Genomic DNA, 8,310 nt, shown 5'->3' with positions numbered 1-8,310 from the left:
TGGGTATTTTGTATTATTCGTTCCACCTCCACTTGTATTGCATTGTATTACTGGGTGAACCTGTGACGAACCAAGTAAACCATCAAATTTTCTATTCAAAAGTTCTACCTGATTAGAGAGCATCGTGACCGAATCGACATTAAAAATGACAGCTGCTTTCGTCAACTTTGTCCTCATGACTTGCCACTGATAATTATTCAGTGACATCTCTTCTATAAATTCATAAGCCTCTTCATGTGTCTTATTATTGATAGTCCCCCCAGCAGCTGGGTCGATTATTTGTCTGGTTGAAGGATTCAGGCCATTGTGAAACGTCTGAACCTGCAACCATAGAGGTAACCCATGGTGAGGGCACCTTCTCAATAGATCCTTGTATCTCTCCCATGCATTATTGAGTGTTTCTAGATCCATCTGTACAAAAGAAGAAATATCATTCCTCAACTTAGCCATTTTAGCTGACGAAAAATATTTAAGTAAAAACTTTTTGGTCATTTGTTCCCAAGTAGTGATTGGCCCTCGTGGTAACGAGTTCAACCATTATTTGGCCTTATTCCTTAATGAAAAGTGAAATAACTAAAGGCAAATGGCATCATCAGAAATACCATTGATTTTAAATATGTCGTAGAATTCTAGAAAATTTGCCAAATGAGTGTTTGGATCCTCATCCTGTAAACCATCAAACTGAAAAAATTGTTGTATCAATTGAATCGTGTTAGGCTTCAGTTCAAAATTATTTGCAGCAACAATAGGCCTTACTATACTCGACTCAGTTCCTGTTAAATTAGGTTTAGCATAATTATACATAGTACGTGGTGCAGGATTCTGCTTTATTGGATCAGCAGCAATCGCAGGAGGTAGCGGATTTTCCTGATTTTCAGCCATCTCCTCGGTTGTGTTATGAATATCTTCCTCTTGTCCTTCCTCTATGTTTCTTAGGTTTCACCTTATTTCTCTTCAGTTTCTACGAGTTATGCTGTGACAGTCCTAATTAGACCCTAGTCGGAAAGTGGTTTCAGGACCACAAAAACCGAGTTTTATAAATAATTAAAAGTTATATTCTATGTTCATGATGTGAGTAAATGCATGTATGAAAGTTTCAAGCATTAATTTGGTCATTTTTAAGTGAATTTATTAAAATGGACTTATATGAAACACTTTAGAAATGTGATAGGTTAATTTTTATAATGGTCTATTAGTGCATGTATTAAAAAGAGTGGTTTTGCATGTCAATTTACCCATAATACATATAGTGGCAGGCCAAGAAATGATGATGCTCCACTAATTCTAATTTAATATAATTTTAAGTTAACAAATGATTTAAATAATTCTAATAAAATGAATTAAAAAAATGATAGGGATGAATAATAGAAGAAAGAGAGAGAGAGAGGGTGTTCATCTTCTTCTTCTTCTCTCAAAGTCGAAACAAAGATGAAGGAATAAGGGAAATTTACCCCAAAGCAATTCGGCATTTTTCTTTAGCTAGTAAGAGGTAAGTTTTGAATTGTTGATTTGGTTTTATGATATGTTAAGTTAATAATTGGATGCACTCTTGGTAATGTCAAGAAAGTTGAAACTTTTATGGTGGTTTAGGCATCATGCCGTGAATCTAAGTGTTAGAATTAGAGGTTATTTTCATGTTGTATGGAATAAAAGGGGGATGATAGTATGGAATGAAGATTTTTGAATAAGTAGTTTAGTAGCACCTTGTACATTCGATTATATTGAGTCTAATTGGAATGTTAATTTCTTTCTCTATGATTATTTTCCTTATATGTTAAATGGTTCTTTGATAGGGCCGAATGAAATATGAAGGTCATAATAAGAATGTATGAAGTTTAAGGTGCGAATTTTAGTCTTGGTGATATGGATAATTCGGTTGAAATATCGAGTATGGGAGTTGCCATTTTAGGTTAAGATCAAAAAAATGATTAATAGGCATTAAAAGGTTAAATGTATGAAATTTGAAGTATAAGAACTTATAGGTAATTACATAGGTAATGTTAAATTTAATTTGGTATATTCGCCATATAGGTGTATATGTTTGTGATATTATTTTTAACTCTCTATAATCGATTAAAGGAGTAATATTGGCTTATAAGGTTGAGTTGATTCATGATTTTGTATATTAGAATTAAATTACCTGAGATTAAGTTATCTTAGTATTGGTAGTACATTCGGCCTTGAAGCATTAATCGAACATTAGTTAAGGTTTTAATGTTTTGAACAAGGATAGTTGTGAAATGAAGTGAAAATCATTAAATTATACATATAAGTATCCAGCAAGGTAATTAAACTACTAAATGTATTTATTCTAGATCAAGAAATCAAAGGGGGAGAATCAAACAAGCGCAAAGCAAAGACAATTGAGTAGTCGATTGGGAATCATTTTCATCCAATATAAGGTAAGTCCTTAAGCATTTTTGTAAGGTTGATTAGTTTGTATATAAATAATACTAGTGAATCATAAAAGAATTCCTTTTGATAGGTATTCTTTTGGAGTGATTTTCCTATTTATTAATGTGACCATATGTGCTATTTGAATTAAGTAAATTGCCTTAGCATAATGAGTTAACATATGGCACTATGTGTGCGGAATTAAGTGGCACTATGTGTGCCGATTTGGATGTTGAAGCATGAGAAAAATAAAATCCAATGCACTATGTGTGCGGTTTACTATGGCACTATGTGTGCGAGTGTAATAAGCACTATGTGTGCAAATTCAGTTGATAATATAAAATGTGCATGAAAGAACGAAGTAATAGAACTATTAACTAAAATATCGAATTTGAGACATGTGCTGTGTATGTATAAATTTATCTAGTGCATCATTGTTCCATGCTTTGAGGAAATGGATCTAAATCAATTGGGTTGTTTTGGTATTTGATTTGATTGTAGGACTTGGCATGAGATTGAACCGAAAATCTAAGAAATTATAGCATAGTTCTGTATGGTTGGAGTAATTGATTTTGCATTATTTGTTTTCTCTTATGATCTTTTATTAATGGACGATAGTGTAATGCTTATGACTTATTGAGTTATATACTCATTTGGTGTGTTTACTTGTTACTTATTTAGGTTTCTTTGATCCATTTTGTGTACTCGGGACCATCATCGAAGTCATCACACCAGCTTGCAACTTTTTGGTATCCTCTTCTTAGTTGGTCTAAGAGAACATTTCGGCATGTGTAGGCTATTATGTTTTTGTTTGAACTTTGTTATGTATACTTTTAGCCATGCGAATATGGCTTAAATGTTAAGTTTGGATTTGGATATATTTAATCATACTATAACTTGTCTTGGCTTTAATGTTTAATGCTTTTAATGAATGATATATATATATTATACATATGTTTGAGGGATTGAAAATGCTATTAAAACCTTGACTATGTATTTTTGAGTGATTCGATTAGGACATGTTTATATAAGTGATTAACTGCGATATGGCTATTGTATATGATCTTAGTTTTTAAATTGAATTAGCATAATGGATCGTTCGGTTATGTCTGAATATAACATGCTATCGTATGATATGGTTGTTATATGATATAAACTCATGTAATGATTTTGATTGAACTTGATAATGATTAATTATGTGTGCTGGCCATATATGAATAAGAATCATATAGAGTGGTAAAAATGGATTATGCGATATTAAAGATGAATTTAATGAAATGAAGATGATGGAAGTAATCTCATAGAAACTTTACGATTAAGTATTTGATTCGGTAATATCTCGTAACTTGTTCCAGCGATGGAAACGGGTTAGGGGTGTTACATGTGCTTTCAATCTCACTATCAAAAAGCAATGGTCCTGACGGGTTTCTTCTAGTCATAAACTATAAAAACCTGTAAGAAGAAAACAAAAGAAAATTTTGTAAAATTAACAAATCTAAAATAAAATTTAAATTGCAATAAAATAAATGGCTAATGTAATAAAAATTAAGCGTTCCTAATATTTTATTTCCCTGAAAACGGTGCCAAAAACTTGATATACGTGATAAGTTTTATATTTATGATTGATTGTACTTGAAAACTAACTATTATCACAATTAAGGCAAGTGCACCTATCGAAAAGTAGTATAGTTTATAGCAAGACCGAAATGTCGAACCCACGGGAACTAAAAGTACTAGTATTAACCCTCTTTTTATTATCTTGCCTAAAAATAAAGGGGTTTGTTTTATCTAAATTAATTAACTAAACTAAGAATGCACAGGAAGAAAATTGGGGAAATACTTTTGGGAAAAACTAATTGATTTAGACAGTACCCAAGGGAAAAATCCACCTAGACTTCACTTGTTATTTGACTTTGAATTAGACGATTCATTCATTTGACTTGATCCATAGAAATCCCTAAGTAATATTATTATCTCTCTCGAGAAAACGTCTAACCATAGGTTGATTAATTGAAATCTCTTTCTAATTAAAACCCCTAGTGTTCCATTAACTAGATCTATGGATTCCCTTATTAGGTTTCACCCTAATTCGACAAAATTATGTCGCCCTATGTCTAGGGGTGCAATCAACTCCTCTTAATTATGCTAGATCTACTTTTAGACAAGGACTTTTGCTCCTCTAAATAAGCACATCAATATCCTGGAATATTAAAGCAAGAATTAAGAACTCATAATTAAGAACAAATCAAATATTTATCATATAATTCAGAAAATAATAACAAGATCCATCTTAGGTTTCATTCCCCTTAGGTATTTGGGGGATTTAGTTCATAAGTGTAAAAGAAAACATCTCAGAAGAATAATAATAACAAAACATAAAGAAACCCAAAAATCCAAAAGGAAATCGAAGGGAAATCTTCAGTCTTGAAAGAGAATCCGGCTTCTGAGATGGATCAATTTGCTTTCTTCGAGTAATTCCTTGCCTCCCACTCCGTGTGTCCCTTCAATGCCTCCTCTGAGGTGTTAATATAGGCTTTAGAATGCTTAAGAATCCTCCAAAGTGCCCTTTTCTAATTAGAACTAGACTTGGGCCCGATAGAGACATGCCCGTGTGACACGCCCGTGTGAAGTGCTTCAAATCTGTTAGATTCTGTTGAATAGCCACAGGTGTGTGGTCTACCCATGTAAGAAGGTCCAAGCCATGTTAAAGTTTGTCGAAACTAGACGGGCGTGTGGTCTACCCGTGTACGAAAGTCTAGGCCGTGTCGATTTCTCATGTTGGCCCATTTTCTTTGTTTTTGGCCTGATTCTCACTCTTTTTGCTCTCCTATGCTCACCTAAGTATAAAACATGAAATTAAAGAATTAGGAGCATCAAATTCCAAAAATCCAATGATAATTCATCCAAAAATATGCTAAGCATGGGACAAAAATATGTATAAATTATGGTTTATCAAGTCCCTTACATAAGTCAACGAGACCTTAAATATTCTTTAGAAAAAAGTCAGGACAAATCCGAGCTCATACAAAGTTTTTCCAAAACTTAAACATTTCTCTAAGATATAAAGGTCACACGCCCGTGTGAGCAGGCCGTGTGCCTCACAAGGCATTAGACACACCCGTATGTCTAGGCCGCGGCAAAACAGGCCATGCATATTGACTTGTGCACATGGCCACAAGACACGCCCGTGCGCTAGGCCGTGTGAAAATTAGGGACACTACTGACTTGGGTCACACGACCGACCGCACACCTATTGATAAACCGTAATTTATACATATTTCTATCCCATGCTTAGCACATTTTATGGATGAATTTTCCTTAGATTTGGTGAATTCGATGCTCCTGATGCCTTAATTTCATGTCTTATACTTAGGTGAGCATAGGAGAGTGAAAAGAATGATAAACGGGCCAAAAACGAAGGAAATGGGCCAATGTACGAAATCAACACGACCTGGACTTCCTCACACGGGCAGACCACACGGCCGTTCCTATTTAACAGGCTTGACCACGGCCTAAAGTAATCGCACACGGGCGTGTCACACAAGCGTGTCCCTGTCGAGCCCAAGCAGAGTCCTATTTGTAAAAGGCCACTTTTGAGGGCTCTTAGGCATTCCAAAGCCTATAAATATACCCTAAAGGAGGAGGAAAAGTGGGGACGCAGAGGAGGAAGCAAGGAATTGCTCAAGGAAAGCCGATCGATCCATCTCAGAAGCCAGATTCACCATCAAGACTGAAGATCTCCCTTCAAATTTCCTCAGGAGTTTTGGGTTTTCTTCTGTTTTGTTATTTTTATTATTTTGAGTTGTTTTCTTTCATTAATATGAACTAAAACCCCTAAATACCTAAGGGGAATGAAACCCAAGACGGATCTTATTATTATCTGAATTGTATGATAAATATTTGACTTGTTCTTAATTCTTGTTTTGATTTTCCAGGATATTGATTAAAGTTAAGCTCTTATTTGGACAAGGAATAGACCCTGTCTAAGAATAAATTTGTCATAATTAAGCGGAGTTGGTTGCGCGCCTAGAGATAGGGTAACAAGATTTTGCCTGATTAGGGTGAAACCTAATAAGGGGATCCATAGATCGAGTTAATGCAACCCTAGGGTGTTAAATAGAAAGAGATTTCAATTATTCAATCTAGGGTTAGATGTTGTTAGTCTCGAGAGAGATAATAATATAACTTAAGGATCTCTACGGAACAAGTTGAATGAATAAATCGTCTGATTCAAAGTCAAATAACAAGTGAAGTCTAGGTGGATTTTTCGTTAGGTATTGTCTTAATCAATCGAGTTTTCCAAAAAGTATTTTCCCTAAATTTCTTTTCTGTGATTTCTTAGTTTAATTAATTAGTCAGATAAACAAAACCCTTTTATTTTTTAGGCTAGATAATAAAAAGAAAGTTGATACTAGTACTTTTAGTTCCATTGGGTTCGATAATCCGATCTTGCTAAAGCTATACTACAGTTCGATAGGTACAATTGCCTTCATCAAGATAATAGTTAGTTTTAAGAACGATTGTAACACCCCGTACCCGAGTCCGTTACCGGAGTCGAACACAAGGTGCACACAGACTTAACTTAATTGTTTTCACAGTCCATAAAAAAAAATTTCCAGACTACCTGGTTACTGCATCACTGTCGCCTTAAAAATCATATCTTGAGTTTTAAAGCTCGAAAATCAGTTTTGTAATTTTTCCCTGAAACTAGACTCATGTGTCCATCAACATATTTTTTTCTAGAATTTTTTGTCAGGCCAATTAGTACAGTTTATTAGATAAAGTCTCCCCTAATCCAGGGTTTGACTACACTGACCTTCACGCATTACGAATTGGATATCTCCCTGTACAGGGCTTCAATACTGATGCCGTTTGTTTATATAGAAACTAGACTCAAGGAGGAATCTATACATATATGGAATGACTCCTAATTATCTCTGGTTAATTTAAAATGAATTTCCAAAGTCGGAACAGGGAATCCAGAAACTGTTCTGGCCCTGTTTCACAAAAACCTAAATATCTCTTAACATACAACTCATATGACCGTTTCGTTTCTTCCATATAAAATTAGATTCATCAAGGTTCATTTACATAATTTACTCACTATTTAATTCCATTCCTGCTATTTTTAGTGATTTTTCACATCCACACCACTGCTGCTGTCAGCATCTATTTTCAGGTAAACTTTACCTATTTCGTGGTTTCCATGGACCAACTAGAGTTTTGTCATGCATAAGTCCACCTATGATCATGTTTAGCCATTCCAAGGGCTGATCATTGCCCAACACTTCCAATCCAGTCCATAGTCACATCATGAAACCATATATACATACATAAACACAAATGGTCTAATGCCATACTCCACTTCTACGAGCCATTTTCGCATGGCTGTACACACATACATCACAAAACGTACTTGAAAAACAGCAAAGGGTAGTCCTATACATGCCATATCCAGAGTTCAACTAAAGAGTACCAAAAGGGCTTTGATAGTGTGGATGACTTTGACTTGATGATCCCGAATCCGATAGCTAACGAGCAAAATCTATAAAAGAAAGCCAAAGCAACGGGTAAGCATTTTAATGCTTAGTAAGTCTCAAGTAATGAAATCAGCTTTGACTAAAGTATTACATTCACATAGCTAAATGAACCACTTTATTAATACTCATTCTCATGATCATACTTACTTCACTCTTCATCAACATATACACATATAAGGTATCAACCTATCTAAGAGCTGAAAGTTCGTTAGTCGATCGAACGAACACTATTTCAAACGAATCGACTTTTCCGATGCACATGTAAACATACCTTATCGTATGGGTTTTTCGAGCGTATTAATTGAACTTATTACAGCACCAAAACGCTCACCTTCAACCGAGATTCTTCGGAATTTAGCTGGATATAACCACAAGC

General features: G+C 34.6%; 1 non-coding gene across 1 annotated transcript; it reads left to right on the top strand.

Annotated features, from left to right (window-relative positions):
• The first annotated feature begins 337 nt into the window (after window positions 1-337).
• On the top strand, window positions 338-444 carry LOC128280997 (small nucleolar RNA R71). The gene has a single exon (XR_008271214.1). It is a non-coding gene; the product is annotated as a small nucleolar RNA R71 (small nucleolar RNA).
• Window positions 445-8,310: the final 7,866 nt, after the last annotated feature.

This window comes from Gossypium arboreum, chromosome 9 (genome assembly GCF_025698485.1).
Source record: "Gossypium arboreum isolate Shixiya-1 chromosome 9, ASM2569848v2, whole genome shotgun sequence".
In the NCBI taxonomy this organism is placed as follows: domain Eukaryota; kingdom Viridiplantae; phylum Streptophyta; class Magnoliopsida; order Malvales; family Malvaceae; genus Gossypium; species Gossypium arboreum.
This window is presented reverse-complemented; position numbering and strand designations above follow the sequence as displayed.